Below are 18,693 nucleotides of genomic sequence, written 5' to 3'. Positions count from 1 at the left end.
TATAACGATTTCTTCTTAAACTCCTTCGATGCTTTGGCCCTACATAAATGTCCAGTATTTTCACCGATTTAAGTATACACATCTTCCATATAAAAATAAATGATTGTCATTGTCATTGTCCACCAATCTTACTGAATTGAACATTCAAACTCTATTTACCATAACCATAATTCATAAAATCAAACCATTCTTAATCGAATCCGGAGCTGGCGAATCTCCAACATCTAATTAACTATAAAAGCATTTTTCTTATCAAAACAATACCTATCTAATGTACCTACTTACCACTAAAAGATTTACTTGCATTTTGAAAAAGACAGTTTTGACTGGCAGCGGCAAATGTAATGTCTATGAGGTAAAGTCCGGAAAATATAAATTGACCGTCTGTAAGCTTCACTAAGTACATACCTACTTAACGTTACCAGTTCATATTGCCTAAACTATACCTATTTGTCTTGTGCAATATCAATCAGTTTTTGTTCCATTCCATTTCATTCTGTCATTCTTAGGATTCCGGAGTCAAAATGGTAAAAACGGAACCTTATAGTTTCGCCATGTCTGTCTGTCTGTCCGTCCGTCCGCGTTTTGCTCAGGGACTATCAATGCTAGAAAGCTGTAATTTTGCACGGATATATGAGTATACTATGCCGACAAAATAGTATAATAGAAAATTAAAAAAATATATATTTTAGGTACGTAAAGTGGGGGTGATTTTTTCTCATCCAACCCTATAGTGTGGGTATCGTTGGATAGGTATTTTAAAACCATTACGGGTTTGCTAAGACTATTTTTTGATTTAGTGATTTTTTTGCGAAATATTCAACTTTAAAGTGCAATTTTTTATGAAAATCGAGCGTTCCCTCCAAAAATTCAGGATGGTAGTAAGTATATCAAACTTTCAAGGAAAACTACAACGGCTAAGTTTGATTGTGAATTATTAGTAGTTTAAGAGTAAATAGCAGCCCAAGGTATAAAAAATACCTATACTTGGAAGACTCCGTATAAAATATGAAATCCTTTACTTAATTTTTCTTAATGGCTACGGAACCCTATTTTGGGCGTGTCCGACACGCTCTTGGCCGGTTATAATATTTGACAAATTGAACGTACAGCAATAGGTAGGCGTGTAATGATCAACTAAGTCGAGCTAACTATTTAATTATAAACAAAGTACATTGATAGCACTTTTTCCAAAATAAAAAGTTTATTTATTTATTTGAAGATGGCTAAAGAAAGTTTTTCTAAATCAGTCCATAAATTAATGACTGATTTCTTAAGTAAGAAAACTTTAATTCGAGATTCGAATCGAGAACTTATGATACCTTTTCAATGTCGGTTAAAGAATAACACTTTGTAAAAATATAAAAAAGAATAATCCAAGATAAATGGAACCGTGGGCCAAACCGTCGCCGTCCAAAGGCATTTTATCCGACCCTTAGACCACGTATCCACGAGGGAATGTTTGCCACGAAATAAATCTTTCGGAATTTAATTATTATTCAGGAGTCTATCGGAAACCTTTTGGCAACATTATACGAGAGTGACGAAAAAGCTGAAAAACAGAGAAAAAAACGACACAAAGCGAAAACATTATTTATGAAGAGCTATTACTGACCTTTGAATCAGAAGGTTAAACATTGTTGTCTAACTAAAAACCTATTTCACCATTATTATACATACAAGGTAAATAGGTACACTTTAAAAAACATCGATAAAAATGAAATAGTACATTGTGTCTTAAGGGCGGTAAATAAGGAATTACGAACGAGAGTCTATTAGAAGCCCGAAGTCGAAGACTGAGGGCTTTAATGAGTCGATGTTCGTAATTCTAGTACCGCCCGTGCGACATACAATGTTTTTCATCACATTTGCAAGTAAAATTTTATATTTGTAAAAGAAAAAATATAATTCTTCCAAATATTGTCGATACCTTAGGCTGCGCTCTTGGCAGCGCCGCCCTCCCCCTCCCCCTCCCTCAGCATGTGCCTGAGCCGCATGTGCATGTGGTCCTGCTGCAGCGCGCGCAGCACCATCAGTACGGGCACTGACTCATTGACCGTCCTTGGGCTTCATGACAACAAAATTAGTACGCGCAATGACTCATTTACCGACCACGGGTTTCATGACAAGCACATTAAGGTCGAGGATTTTATTTGGGGGGTTGCAACCAAGGTAGCCTGCATGTTACGACACTGTTTACGAGCAAGTGTGATGAAAACATTTATAAAAACCTGTAAAACAGTCCAGTCAATTACAAAACACCTTGTAAATTAACAATAACATTATGTATGTAGCAAAACGTTCTAATGTCATACTCGTAACTCGTAGCTACCTTCAAGACGATTTCGGATTCGTTTGTGTAAGCAAAATATTGGCTCAATACGTCAATTTTCACTTAAGCAGTTTACTTTTGCATGACATGGCGTGAATCACCCCTTTTTTGACGGCATTGGCTTAAATATCATGTTTGTGTACTTACGTTAAAATATAAATGTATTATACTGCTTAATATCTAACTGGTTTATCCAGAGAAAACAAAAAGAAGGCAATAAAGTTGAAAAAATAGCAGCATCAGATTGAATTTATGTAGGTGATTTCAGATTTATTGGCCCATCCGGAAGATAAAGATGAGAAAATCGTATATTTTACACTGTTTAGATCCGTCTACTAAACAATCTTGAGTTTTACGGGTCATTATTGTTGTCAAACTTTGTTATTCAAACATTAAACAAATCGAAGATATTTGAGATGTTCTTGATTGACTTTAACTTCGCATAATTGTAGATTAAACTTTAAATTACCTCTTAATATCCATCGACGTTGAAGAGTTTTATGAAGATACTACATTTATCTTTGAAGTTGTAGACAAATAACGAGTTTATTATTTAGTTCAGTGAATCTGTTTACTGAAAATGAGCTTTTAGTTATGTAATTTATTACGTTTGATCCGTATTTTCCTAAAGTGTGCGTCAGATCGATTTGTTTATCAAATACGAGTAATTCCATCAAACTCCAAGCCCATTTGAAGAATAGCTTTTTAATGAGATTTTACATACAAATTCATTGTGTTTGTGTTTTGAAACGGAAATTGTTCGCTTGACATGTCACTTGTGAGTAATTTACTATGACGCTACAACGCTGTGCGATGTAAGTATACTTACAAGTATCTTAGTTTCCATAATGGGTCGAAATGTCAGTTAGTTATGGATTTCCTATACATAATCACGTGTTTAAATAAGCAGTAAACCTTTTTAAAAGAAAAAACATGCCAAATATATCGATAAATATTCGTGAATGCATATTTAAATAATCATAAATGTCAGACACATAAACATGCCAAAATAAGTATGCAAAAAACAAACAATGAGACATGATAGACTTAAAGATAACAATGAAACTTTGATTAATGGGTACTTAGAGGACAATGTTGTTGAAATTTTACATAAGTTTTATTAATCCAGTCTTACGTGTTTAGATAATGAAATGAATGAAGCAAGTTTGCTAGGTACAAAATCATGCATTTTCGTGGATGGCATTAGGTATATGTAGCCGACTGGCACACTATTCCATAGGATACGGACGAATTTCGGAAACCACAGCTAAACCGCCATACCTACACCGAACACGACCTGCAGTACTACCTTGTCTTAGTAAGCCATCCTTGTTTTCATTAATGAAGCCACTTTGACACGCTTATTGAGAAAAGGTTCTTTCTACTTCAGGTCGGGCTTACAGCGGTTTACATATCGGTTAACCTACCTATCGGAGGCTAAGAACCACTGCGGGTCGCTGAGCTAGCGTAATAAATACCTGTTTATAGGCAGTCATTCACGATGACGTGTGCCGTGGTTCTTATTACAATATCATTAATGGCTCATTTTGACAAAATCACGCGTCTTCGTGGATGGCACTAGGTATAGTTAAGTAAATCAGCGTCGCGAAATCATCTTCAGATCTTTTCGCGGCACATAGCTGAGTGGCGGCCATTTTGGCTGGTAGGAATAGGCATGCATGTATACTAAGCCGGTGTTTACTACAGAAACACATATTATAGATACACATACAGAATAAGAATAAGAATGGTTTATTACTTAAAAGAATGTCAAACTATTAATGAAACTTATGTTATTTAGGCCGTCTCGCACGAAAAAATAAATCTAGATTTAGTAGTTAATCCAGGCTTAAGCTTGACAGTTCCATACAATTTGACACAACTAAACTGAGCTTAACGCTAACTCGAGATTTATGTGTTTACTGCAAGTGGGCCTTAGAGACTAATTTAGCCGTCATAGCATCAACAAATACGTCGACGTAATGTTAGAACAACGCGCCATACAATTTAATTAGGTAAAGTTTGTAATTAACAGTGGAAGCCTTTGTACCTACCTTGATTATTGTAAAGCGAACGCGTTTATTCGATCTTTAATCAATTTTATCTTTAGCCCTGATTTAAGATTATGTTTCGTTTTAAAATATGTTATGGCATCAGTCTACCGTCGACCGTCATAATTTTAACCGAACAAACACAATTAAAAGTTCCGAAAAACATTTACCTACAAGGGTGTTCGTTCAGTCAAACAAACCCTCCTGCGATAACCTAACCAACAAAAAGTTGAAAATCCCCCGACTTTGTCACGTCAAAGTTCAATATCTCAAAAACGGTTAAACAGATTTTGATGAAAAATATCAAATTTTGATTTCAAATAAAAAATCCGCATTCAAATCGGTCCACCCGTTTAAGAGCTATGGTGCCACAGAGAGACACACAGACAGACAAACACACAGATACACATAGCGGTCAAACAAAATTAATTTAACACCCCTCTTTTTGCATCGAGGGTTAAATATGCTGGAAGATTTTGAAGACACTCGGCTCTAGAAATATAAATTGCTTATCCTTTTTAGGGTTCCTTAGCCAAAAAGGCAGAATATAGTTTCACCATGTCTGTCTGTCTGTCTATCTATCCGTCCGCGGCTTTGCTCAGGGACTATCAATGCTTGAAAGTTGTAATTTTGCACGAATATATAATTATGTAAACTATGCCGACAAAATGGTACAATAAAAAATTGAAAAACATTTTTTTTTACAGTAGGTACCTCTCATAGACGTAAAGTGGGGGTGATTATTTTTTTCTCATCCAACCCTGTAGTGTGAGGTATCGTTGGATAGGTGTTTTAAAACCATTAGGGGATTGCTAAAATGATTTTTCGATTCAGTGATTTGTTTGCAAAATATTCAACTTTAAAGTGCAAATTTTCATTAGAATCGAGTGTCGGTATCGGTACGTTTAACGCATTTTAATAAAGCCCACTTTAACAAAGAAGGCCTAGGTCCTGCATACTAATGTTACTGAGACCTAAATCGCAATAAGTTATTTATCGGTGCGTTTACTTAAGTGATTAAGGTACAATTTAGGATATAGCAATTAGTAGGAATCTTTGTTAGGTACCTACTATATCAGAAAAATAGTTCTGAATAGCTTTTGGATCACTAGTTTTAAGTAGGTAGTATAAAGTTGTTGACTTAACATTGTGCCTTGTAGGACAGTAGAAAACTCGATGAACATTTTGTTCATGAACCAGTTACTATTAATTAAAAGGAACAAAACAATATACTAATTTATTGAATCAGGCGTTACTTTGCGGAGGTCCGTATCAATGAACTAAAAGAATTTCTTTGCTCACCCGCGACCTTATGATAGCTAAGTTTATGCAAGATATGCGTGATCAAGCAGTTCCTTCACCTCCACACTGTAACAACACACACAAATCATACAAACTCATCTATCACCACCACACTACACTGACACGTTTCAAACTCAACCAGAGCTCATCTTCAAATGATGTTAGACTAATTAGTAACTATCATAAGTTCGCGGGTGAGCAAAGATTTTTTTTTTAGTTCATTCAAAACAATATACTCGTACATTAAATTGTGTACGAGTTACGGTACTTAGGTAAATGTAACGACGCATCTAATATTGCACAATGCTGACTTATCTCGTTATAAGCAATATTGTTAGATTGTCCGACTTCCGTTTCCACTTTTAACTTGAGCCGGATTATCTCTTCCGTCTGATTCTAGTCATTTTGCCAAGTAAATTATTAAACAGAATCTGATTCGGATGAACAAGTCCAAACAGAGGGGTTACCACGAAATCAAACTTCGTATCGTACCGACCCTCTCACTCTTGTATTAAATAATATTAGCGTCAGCGGGACGGCAAGATACGAAGATCGATTTTTGCACTTCGTAGTATAGGGCCAGGGCTAATTTCGTATTTGAATTAGGAAATCATTATTGAAGGTCAACAGTTTGGAGAAATTTTGGGGCGGTTCACCGTAGGATAATCGAGTGGATATACTTAGATATGTAAAACCATGGTGCTATAGAAAACTCCGGATATGGGTTCTAGCTTAATTCGTGATTTTTTTGCAAGTAAATGTCTCTTCATCAACTCCTGAAGTATAACATAAATAATGAGACCAGCTGGTAAAATGCTTAACGACTGTTTCTTATAAAGACTCCGTTTCAATTATAATGCCACAGGTATACCTAAATAGGTTTCAGTTTTAAACCTGAAATATACCGTATCGGTGCGCTCCGAAATCAAGGTACGCTAATATTAATAGTTGGCGAAGTAATGATAATAAATGTAGCCCACACTATCTTGATAAATGTACGAAGTGCGTTTAACCCCAATAGCTGTCAAATTAAATCATTATTAATGCGGTCGCCCTCACACCACCCGAGCACCTGAGCTCCTCTGTCGTCACTTAATTACGTTATCGGTATACTTATGAACCGAGAGGCTTCGCTTTTGTCAAAGAAACTCACTCCGGTTTGTAAAATAAAACCACATTTTCACTCTGTGTAACCTTTGTGCCTTTGCTAAAGATATTCTGGGCAGTATGAATAAAATCTTCTGGATTAAAATCCATACATTCTATCATGGTATTCTGTCATGGTATTGACGAACTGTTTATTTGCATACACTTCCCCAGAACTCCCGGGAACTAAAGACGCAATTTCAACAAGTAAAGCAATGCTTATATCAAATATAATATATAATCCAAGGCTAATTATTGTCTCCGCCACAACCACTTCCCCTTCTCATAATTAGACACCAAACTATTATGTTATTGTTTACCGACGGGGATATAATCCTATTGACGGTTCTCTATCATTTGCCCGAATTTCATATGCCCGAATGTATCGTTTTCTAGAATTTTCATTTGCCATAAAGTAATTTATTTCTGAAATAGTAATTTCTTCAGAGTTGATATTAAACTAACCTAACCTAACCTACTGCATTCTATATGATGACATATAAAAAAATCCTGAAAACAGCACGGTTCTATATATTTTATGGCAAACGTTGGTATAGCAAGTGAAATTCGGGCAAGTAAAGGTAGCCGCCTATTGACACAGCAAAATTAACATTACTCGTATAAACAAGGATTAGGCGGCCATAATCCGGGATATGTCACTTCGACTTCACTGTGATGTTAAAGTTTTGATAACAATAGAACATTGTTGGTTGGAAATTTCCGAGTTTCAAGAGTTAGAAAGTTTGCTTTGTCCGGCACTATTCGTTTTGCTGGATGATTTTCTTTTTAATTTCCGATAAAACTCTGGAGCCAGTTAGGAGCGTTTTAATTTAAATTTTACTTCGTGATCAAGGTGTCGAATAATCTAAAATTATTAAAGAATTCTCTTGAATGTTTCAGCATGAAAATGTGATCTTGATTATCTTTATTCCCAAAAACCGATCTGTATTCTGTGACTAAGTACTTTAGGCAAGGTCAGTTTTTAGTGACAACGAATGTGAGAAGTGCCTGAGTCACGAAGGGATGAGAAATCCATGCGAAAACTGTTAACTCTATCGTATTTTTATCAAAAACGAAGCTTTAAATACTACAAAAGATCCATTACAATCATTACAAGTTAAGAAAAAATACCGAACATCAATACCGTCTGGCCATAAAATGTAATATTAGCAAGAAAGAATATAAGGGATGTAATTATGTTTAGTGCCGCTTTTATTGCACATAAATCACTAATGCAGCAAATCCTATTGGTGGATACATAAATGTAATTAAGTTATTATACTTAGACCTGATTTTGTGAGTCGTCGTTCTCTCTCCAGACGGTATAAATAAGAATAAATGAACAAATCATATGACTTACATGCCGTCATGAAGCAAAAAAAAACTAGCTTTTGCTTCAGGCCTTCTGGTAGGAAACATCTAGATTTAGTCGCTAAACCTGATTTAAGCTTGTCACTCCTCATAGTCACAGCTCATGTTATCTTGTGTGACAGATATGTTATACTATCTATGATGCCACTCCGCTTAATCGAACAAAATAAATAAGTAAAGACGATATCTTAGCCATGTCACATAAAATAATAGGATCTAAATAGAGAGTCATATAATAGGCCCTTATTTTGGTAAGCAGCCATTTTAGCAGCAATTAGGGCTAAATGATAGGCGAAATATCGCAATACTTGGTTTGAATAAGTATTTAACTAAGTGTAAACAAACTTCAGCTGCCAGATTTGATACATCATCAGCCTACAGCAGTCCACTGCTGGACATATGCCTCTTCCATGGCGCGCCACAACACTCTGTCTTCAGCCCCTCGCATCCATCCGCCGCCAGCGATCCTCTTAAGGTCATCCGTCCACCGTGCCTCAGGACGGCCTACACTACGTTTTCCCGTCCGTGGTCTCCATTCGAGGACTCGTCTGCTCCACCGTTCATCGGTTCAAGGTTTTTAATACATTTTATTTTTTACCTATCTATCATTGTAATAAAAACTAGACTATTGTATTTCAATACGGAAATGTAAATGTTTATAGATAGTTTAATGGTGAAATTTCATATTTCAGACACCGATTGACGTTGTTTTGTTTACATTTAGTTAAATACCTATCCAAACCATATAGATGGCGTTAGTATCATGAGGTTTTTTTGACGTTGACTAATAACTAAATGAGCCAATAGCAAGCAAGGCCGTAACATCAAAAAAACCTCACGATACAACGACATCTAGCGATATATCGCCTGTCTTTTAGCCCTTATTAAGTAGCCATTTCCGTGCCAGTCTGTGCCGTGTCTGGTTTTAGAACAAAACAACTGACCTGTGAGTAGGCAATAGCAATTTCTTTTGTCAACTACGAACTCCGGGCTCAGCTCTGCGGTGTTGAAGTGAAGACAAAGGGAAACTACCATACTTACTAACTATTTTCCCAAGAATGTCGTCATTAGGCTCATGAATCTCAACCGATGACCAAGACGACTGTCAAGTGTGGCGACTTAGAAGGGAAGAGAGAAGTAATTATTAAGAAAGAGGAAAATAAAGAAAATCGTTTTTAATGGAGCCATTTGTGGGTAGGCATGTAATTACTCGCTTTTAGTTTTAGTTCCCTGACGAAACTTGCTGTGGATGAGTAGAACCTATTTGTAATTTAATTATTCATTTATTTTTTGTCAATAATTTAGTGATTCTGGTATTGTTTAATGGTGTACTTATGTGTATTTTTTTCTGTAATTTTCCATATTTTTGATTTTACTAGTAATTTTAATTGAGGTAAATGTAATATTCTAATTATCATAACTACCTGTGGGACACCAGAAGTGTCCAGAAGTATCTATTATTAAGAGATGTTTTATAGTGTCCGAATGTATGAAACTGTCAAACGTCAATCAGCTTTATACTAAGTTGAAAATAATGATGATATTGAAGACAAATTGAAATGTAAAATTATGTATATAACATTAATGTAATATTGATTATAATTTAATTATTTCCTATTTTTTATTATATAATTATAAAAATTTGTATGCTGAAAGGCAAGACATGAAGGACAGGACATAAAATTATTGTACATCTCCATCATCCATCATCAGCCTACAGCAGTCCACTGCTGGACATACGCCTCTTCCATGGCGCACCACAACACTGTCTCAAGCCCCTCGCATCCATCCGCCGCCAGCGATCCTTTTAAGGTCATCCGTCCTTAAATAGGTACCTAAGCATTTAGCATTGTATAACATAAGGTACATAAATAATGTGGGTAAGATCAGTTTTCAACTTCCACGGTCAAATTACCTGTGTCTGCTATGATGTATGAGCAATGTGAGAACTTTGTTGATGAATTAGCAGTGATACGACCCATACTTAATAGGCTTTCAACTATCATAACTTAATCACCCTAGGGAGGTATACCTAGCCATAAACGCAGAAGGCACCTAATTATTTGATCGCAGTAATTTAGTGACAGTTGGAAATGTTTCAAATTAGTAAAATTAATAAAACACTGTAATTTATAGTGTACAACAACTTTTGAGGCAGTTTTATCCACTGAAATCTTATGGAAACGTGACAAACGTATGTTTATGGTCTTTTATTGAACAAAAATAGTTTTTTGACAAAAACCCCTGTAACCGAAAAGGACTAAAATGCTACTTCATTAAGTTTTGGCTCTACAGCGACGACATAGAAATCTTTCAACCAGTCCAATAATCACGAACCAAAGCTCTCATCAATCTCTAGGTAAGCTAAACCAACGAGCGATCAATTTGTCTCACGGTATCGTTCTAACATCGCGGTGTTCTTATTTATTGCCCCGCAATTTACTTTGACGCAGCCAGTGATAAATTATTTAACATTAATTAGGGAAAAAAACCTTAGGCAAATACCCGTAAGTACTAAAGATTGAAACCGTAACGACTAGAGTTCCATAGGGTTCCCTAAATTTTTTAAACATAGATCTTACTCGTCAAACTGAACGACACTAATCAGTAGGGCCCGGAATTTTGCGTGCGGCTATTGACAGATTGTAGGGAGAGAACACCGCTTTTTATCGATGCTATCGACAAATCGATAGGTTTTTTTTAAATTTATGTTTTTATTAAATAAAACTTCAAACTTTCCGATGATACGTACTTTTTTCAGCGGTCAATGATGAAAAAACTTCGAAATATCGGCAAGTTTAATCCATTTAAATTGCTTTATTGAAATCACTATAATTAAGAATACCTTTATATTTTATAACTTGTGAAAAGATCCCTCTGACTGAAACCATTTAACGTTAACCTTTGATAAAATAAAAGAGAAAATATTATTTTGTATTCCTTCAGTTCTTACCGCCAATATAAAGTATTTTATAATAATATTCCAAGCAAAAATATGTTTATTTACAATTATGTATTAAATTTACAACTTAATTAACTGTTGTCGGTAAAAATAATATCGATAAAAAGCGGTGCTCTCTCCTTACAATCTGTCAATAGCCGCACGAAAAATTCCGGGTCCTACTAATCAGCGACTTTTAAAACTAGTTAAAACTGATAAATTAGTCTTTTTTATTTCTGTTACATTTCAAAGTTTATTCGAAGAAGAAATGTAAAGATTTTTTTTAAAATAATTTATTGAATCAGGCGTTACTTTGCGGACGTATCAATAAACTATAAAAATTAGTTTGCTCACCCGCGCAACCTTTCGCAACGTACGTTGACGTAATTACTCGTAGCTCTAAGTAGCTCTATCATGAAGATCGCGAGTGAGTAAAGTAATTGATTTAGTTCATTGCAATTTTTTTATTTGTAGCGTGACAGGCGACGTCAATTGGGCTCCAGGATGGCGTATATTGATTATACTATTTAATTTGCATGAAAAAGGGAAAATCTAATATTGAATCAAAAGAAATCATTTATTCGCGATAAAAAAGGTGAAAAAATACGAAATACAAAAATAAATAATAATAAGTAATACAAAAAAACAATTAAGTATATAAAAAAACACAAAATATCAAAAAAACCTAAAAGAGAAAAATAAAAAAAATAACAGTAATAATTAAAATAATAAAATAAAATATATTTAATTATTACTTATGTAAAAGTCGTGAACTAATGTCGTTTAGTTTGACGAGTACGATCTATGTTTCAATTATTTTCACCTGTTAAAAGTGAAAGCCCCACTCAGTAAATAAGTGATGACAGGTTTTGCGAGGTTTTGTATCCAAGGGTCTCTAACTGATATTTCTTTCACTCTCAGTTGCATTTACGAAAATGTTCGCTTGACATTTGTTTATTTTTTGGGTTGTTTCACATTAAGGGCTAAAGACACTAGATTCTTGCTTTTGTTTACTTTTACTTTATTTTATTTTATATGTGGTCCTTTATACATGGGGCGAGCAGTGGGGAAAAATCCATAATGGACGACTGAGAAGGGAGGACCCAGACAGAATCGAACTACCACCGGCTAAAAAACCCGGCTGCACGTCGTCCTCTGCAGGGCTACTACGAAACTCGAAACTCGAAGTTCGTGTCGTGCGGTCCCTCTGACACTTATACTATTTAATACGAGAGCGAGAGGGACGGTATGATACGAACTTCGAGTTTTGAGTTTCGTAGTAGCCCTGCAGATCCCTGGAGCGTTCGCTTCGCATTGGTAGTACGTACCTTTACCTCTGTACTTAGGAATTAAATAATAACGTTATGCGATCCCACTAATATTATGAATGCGAAAGTTTGTAAGTATGTTCGTTTGCTTGTTACTTCATCACGGCTAAACCGCTGAACTGATTTAAGTGAAATTCAGTATACAGAGAGTTTGAGTCCTGGGGAAGGACATAGGATAGTTTTTATCCCGGAAAATTGAATAGTTCCCGCGGCTAGTTCACTTATATTATTAGTCATAGATTAGATAGATTAGATTTAATTAAGACTTGCCTAGACTTGGGTAGACTGACGACACCGCGAGAGTTGCGGGCAATCGGTGGATGCAAGTGGCGAGTTGTCGTTCATTGTAGCGTCCTATAATATTGTTACGACGGTGGGTTAGGTGATAAGCTTTGATCGTGTTTTTCGACCCCTTGGAGGCGTTTTCAGCAGGCTGCAATACCGTTTCAGGCCGTTTCAGAGGACGCTCTATCACATATAAGTTTATCAAAATTTTACCCAAGTTGCCGTTGTTTTCAGGCGCCTGAAACATGTTTTCAGTCCGTTTCAGGCCACCCTCTATCCGATGACGCCATAACCTGAAAACCCGTTTTCAGGCGTTTTCAGGACCCCTTATGGGCCTCTGAAGTACATTTCAGTATATGGCGAAATTTTCCATAGGAGTGAAAGAGATAGCATGATTAGAAAGAGACAGCTATACTGAGAACATTCGAGAAGGTGTGTGACAAGGATAGCCTATATGTGTGAGAGAAACAGACTGATGATCCTGTTTCCGGAATATTCTAGTAACTGTGTGAGAGAGATAGCAAATGAAAGAGACAGATACTCTAGTCGTTTCCGGAACATTCGAGATGTAGGTATGACGTCCTAGCTGGACTGTTCTCGAACTTTGTGGACCGATTCACCGGGGGTATATAAGCCGGGTGAGGTTGCGGCGGAACTCAGTTTCGAATGCGATACCGAGCGATAAACATCTAAAAGAATCAAAGCGACTTGTAAGTGAGTTTTTAGAGTGCGAAATTACTGTGAACTGTTTTTAAGTGTTTTGTAAAGTTAAGTAACAGTGTGAAAATAAATCCTACTCTTATTCATCGGTGTTAAAAGTGCTTTTCAATCACGAACCCACCCCACGAACGTAACAATATTTAAGCTCTCCTTAGAAATATTAAAAAAAAAACAATGGATGTACATTATTATTAGTTTCATCCCAGCCTATATACGTCCCACTGCTGGGCACAGAACTCCTCTTAGAACAAGAGGGCTTGGGCCATAGTTCCCACGCGGGCCTAGTGCGGATTGGGAACTTCGCACGCACCATTGAATCGCTTCGCAGGTTGGTGCAGGTTTTATTATTAGTTTATTCTATGCAAATATCTTCTATTCTATTCTTACTATATTAGGTACTGTACCATGGTTAATGAATTATGAGTAAAAATTCCAAACCAATTCGGCGATTGCTTCGTTCTGATCGGCCGGCCCACATTAGGTACCTTTGTTGTTTATCTAAGTTTCAACTGATATTTTTTTATATTTTAGGTATACGTATGCCCTAAATATAGTATTGAACTCAAAATTAACACATTATTGTAACCCAAATACGCTATCTTCAGTATTTTGCTTTATAATCCCTACTTATATATATCTACTTATAAAAAGAAATAATATAATATTATACAATAAATGTGAAAGTAACTCTGTCTGTCTGTCTTTATAGGTAACAACCAATTCACACTTCAATCGCTGAATTGATTTAGAGGAAATTCGGTATGGAGATAATTGGAGTCCCGAGGAAGGATTTTTACTTTTTATCTCTTAAAAACGCAAAGCACCCGCGGGATAGCGAAAAGCGAATTCTGCGCAGACGGTAGTTGCAGGCAACAGCTAGTTCAAAGGGGTCTATACCGACTGGTAGAAAATTGTTAGTCATAATGTATTGTTTGTCATAATGTAATGTTTGACATAACCCTTTTTTTCTCTGAAACCATTTATTTTTGAGAATTGTTATAAAACAAACCTAACCTAACCTATAGAGTTCTACAGGACGACCATTTAAAAAATTATAAAAAACGTACGGTTTCAGCGGGGAAAAAAATTATGACTAACAATAATTATGACAAACATTACATTATGACTTTTCAAAAATAATAATTAGTCGAAAGGATCCCAGTTCAAAATGTATTATTTATTTATTTGTAAACAAAAAATACGGCATAAAATAAATCCCTTCCAGATATTTCGTTATTCGTTGACCATTCCCCCATCTGTTTAACTTAGGAACAGATGCGTCATTTAAAAAAAAACCTACAGAGTAGTAAGTTATAGTTCTTTTACCAGTACTTATCTTGTTTACTAATTTTAAAAACTTATGATTTTTAGGGTTCCATAGCAAAAATGGCAAAAACTGAACCCTTATAGTTTCGCCATGTCTGTCTGTCTGTCCGTTCGCGGCTTCGCTCAGGGACTATTAATGTTAGAAAGCTGTAATTTTGCACGAATATATATGTACACAATGCCGACAAAATGGTACAATAAAAAATAAAATTTTTTTTGGAGTACCTCCCATAGACGTAAAGTGGGGGTGATTTTTTCTTTCTCATCCAACCTTATAGTGTGGAGTATCGTTGGATAGGTCTTTTAAAATCATTAGGGGTTGCTAAAACAGTTTTTCGATTCAGTGATTTGTTTGCAAAATATTCAACTTTAAAGTGCATATTTTCATTAAAATCGTGCGTCCCCCCCCCCTCTAAAATCTAAACCGGTTGGTGGAAAAATTTGAAAAAAATCAGAATGGTAGTACGAGTAAGTATATCAAACTTACAAGGAAAACTATAACGGCTAAGTTTTCTTGAGAATTATTAGTAGTTTAAGAGTAAATTAGCAAATACGAAATCCTTGGAAAAATATTACTTATTTTTTCGTAATGGCTATGGAACCCTATTTTGGGCGTGTCCGACACACTCTTGGCCGGTTTTTAAAGGTAAGGTAACTGTGACCTTAGTCATCTTGTTTGGTAAGGTGTAATGACATAACCCAAACCTGTGTTAGGATTGGGAGCTTTAATTAATATAAAGATGAGGTAAGGTACTGTGGGGACTATAACTTGGTAAGAGCTTATATAGGTACAGGAGATCTACGCGCGTGACTTTAAACTGTTATGAAATAAACAATATATTTCTTTAATTATTTATATTTTATTTTAGAACTTGTTCCAGCCGCTTAGGCTATCGGGAGCAATCTGCGCTCCCGGCATGTATACCGCTGTCAATCGTTTTTAAAGTCAAATTCTAGAAACATGCAATATAAAAATCCTATCCTTAAACAAAACAATGTCAATGTAACCTGCCAGGTGGTCAGTTTTACCACCTGCCAGCGGTATACGGCCTAGTTCCTACAGTACCTACCTATTTACCTTTATGTTGAGATTATAGATATTAAATGAAACCCGCTGAATGTGATACCGGGATACAATTTATTTCCTAAAATTATATTATGAGGTTGAATACAATATTTTGTAGGGTTTCTAATCTTGCTTGTCAATGTTGTACCTATTGAAATGCCTTTCGAAATTTGCTAAGATTTTCATAAAATATTTTCAATGAAATGCTGATTGGAACCTCTATAGGCAATGGAAGGTATCCATGCAGTCAACTTGATTTGTTTAGTAGTTTAAAAAAAAAAAGTTTAAAAAACTGAAACTCGACTACGGAAAAAACGTGAAATAAAAAATAAGAAAATGTTTAAGAACTATACGCAATTAATTTGCTCCTCCGTGACCACAAATATGAACCTCCGCAAAGTGACGCCTGATTCAATCAAGCAAGAAAATATTCTTATCTGAAATTCTTTTACACAGACTGCAGGAGGAGTGGCCTGCTCGCATGCCACCTTGCCTTATTAAGGCTTGCTTGCTTAACAATTAATTTTATAGTAGTTTTTTTTTAATCACTCAGTTTTTTTTACGTAAAATCCGACCAATATATTTTTTTTATATATAAAAAGGTATCCTATGTCACTCGGAGCATAATAACGAATCGATTGACACCTTATTTATTAAAATCGTACTAGTAGTCTAGATGCTACGAGGGAACATACGTAAATACAAACATACGTAGACTGCTAAAATCATTACTCTTCCTTTGGCTTTGCCGTAGTCGAGTAAAAAGTAACAAAAGTAACCTTCAACCAGTTATAACTCTGATAACGCCACGATACTGAAATGAACCGACGCCCAAAACAATTACACTCTACCAACTGCACTAGATTTTGATAAGATAAACAAATCTAACAATAGTAGTTTATGCAACTGTTACGTAATAAGGGTCCTCAAAACACGAGTATTGTTTAATGAAACGAGGCGTAGCCGAAGTTCCTAAAAGGACCAATGAGTATTGTATATTCTAACGTATTGCATACATTATTTTATCCACACACATATTATTATTATTATTATCTAAGGTGGGTTAATTCAGAATCCGATGACAAATGGCCTGCATTGTATTAGATACTTACTTTTTATTTTATGTTTAACAGTTAAAGAAATCATTTTTTCTAAAATTCTAACAACTGAGCAAAAAAAAACAAACAAAATGATAACAATAATGGCGGCGAGACAAATCTTTGTAACGAATGATTTTTTAGACAAGCAATATTTTGTTAGTGTTATTTTCGGTAAACTGTCGTGCGATTTATAAATCTATAAAACCATACCAAAGTTACATTTTGAATCGAGAAAATATTGTATATTCTATCTATGCATACCAGAGTAGAGGCCCATTTAAATTGTGTTTATTTTGACAGCTGTTCCAAATTTGAAACTCATTAAAGTACTATATTTGATACCGTATTGAACATTACGTTTTTGTTGTTACAAGAAAGTTGTCATAGTAAAATCAGTTGTTTAATGCTGGTCATTGCCAACGGTTTTGAACGCATTATAAAGGACTTAATGATATGGGTGTAGGTATTTAGATAAGCAACATTTTGTTCAGTGTTTGTTTTCGGTATACGTAATTGAAAAGCACTTACGAGCTTCCCAATTAATACATGTGTGGCCCGGAACCGGGGATAATATTAAAAACAGAGGCTCTTTACGAGTACGATCTACGTTTTAATTATTTGCCCGTGTTATAGGCCACACTCGGTATAAAAGTGACACAACAACTACTTGTAAATTAACATAAATTTTTGCTTTACATTAATCAGGTAACAATATACAAAATTATTTATCACTTTAATGAACCGACTGAAATATAAACTTACCGGTTCCGGTCTGGCGTCACTCAGCAGAATGCAATAAAATTTTCCAAATTGCTGTATCCATTCAACAACTTTACACACTTTCGTCCAACAATAACATGTACTCAACGTCGGAATGAATAAGTATAACCGACATCGAAATATTATTGTAATCTACTTTCATTTCCCACTGAATATAATTATAAAACTAACATTTATTATTATAAATAAAAGGAATAATTTCAGCTTTTTAAAAAAGCCTAAAATAACACAAACTATTTTTGAAACTTATAACTGGCCGGTGATATTACAAATGGCTGTAGTTATTCGAAGGGAACATTCGAATTTCAAATTCGTTCTACGTTCAAAGTTTTCATTTTGGCGCGTACCCATGGAGGCGGCCTCGCGGGCGAGTCTCACAGAATGGACTGGAGGCGAACGGCACTGACGGAACGGGAACATTATGCGCATGGTTCGGGACAGCGATAATCCAAAGCAAGAAAAGCTGGTTGAAAGGCTTTCATTGTGAATGCATCCTTTCTGAGGCGTGAAATGAGGGCAGCACATTGTTGCTCAGAAAACGATAAAAAGACTTTATTTGAACCAACGCAAAGTTTTAAGTAATAATCCGAAAGAAAAATCCGAGCGCGTGAAAAAACGACATATTTTACAAGTAAAATAATATTGTTCTTTGTTTTTCTTGCAAAATACCCCATGAAAACATCGAGCGTGATTTACTGCGTAGTTTGGTTTACGTTTCTGGGAAGCGTTGCAGACGAAACGGTGGTTAATTTTTTTCTCATACCAACAACGAGAAATTAAAACGAGAGTTAAATTATACAGACAATTTACCTACTGCGGATGCTACAAATTAGCCCGAAACATGTCGAGCTAAACTCGATTTAAGACGTGAGTTATCCGTATTTATTTATTAAATATAATTACCTACTGGCCACAAAACTGTTTTGGTAGCCGATACTAAATTTT

General features: G+C 35.4%; 1 protein-coding gene across 2 annotated transcripts in view; it reads right to left on the bottom strand.

Annotated features, from left to right (window-relative positions):
* Nucleotides 1–18,116, bottom strand: part of LOC141440893 (neuropeptide CCHamide-2 receptor-like) — a 109,115-nt gene extending 90,999 nt beyond the window's left edge. For both annotated transcript variants that reach the window (XM_074105482.1, XM_074105483.1), the window contains exon 1: nucleotides 17,731–18,116. The gene's annotated coding sequence lies outside the window, so the exon portion shown is untranslated. The remainder of the gene's footprint in view (nucleotides 1–17,730) is intronic.
* Between the last annotated feature and the right edge of the window lie 577 nt (nucleotides 18,117–18,693).

The sequence above is a fragment of the Choristoneura fumiferana genome, chromosome 23 (genome assembly GCF_025370935.1).
Source record: "Choristoneura fumiferana chromosome 23, NRCan_CFum_1, whole genome shotgun sequence".
Taxonomy (NCBI): domain Eukaryota; kingdom Metazoa; phylum Arthropoda; class Insecta; order Lepidoptera; family Tortricidae; genus Choristoneura; species Choristoneura fumiferana.
This window is presented reverse-complemented; position numbering and strand designations above follow the sequence as displayed.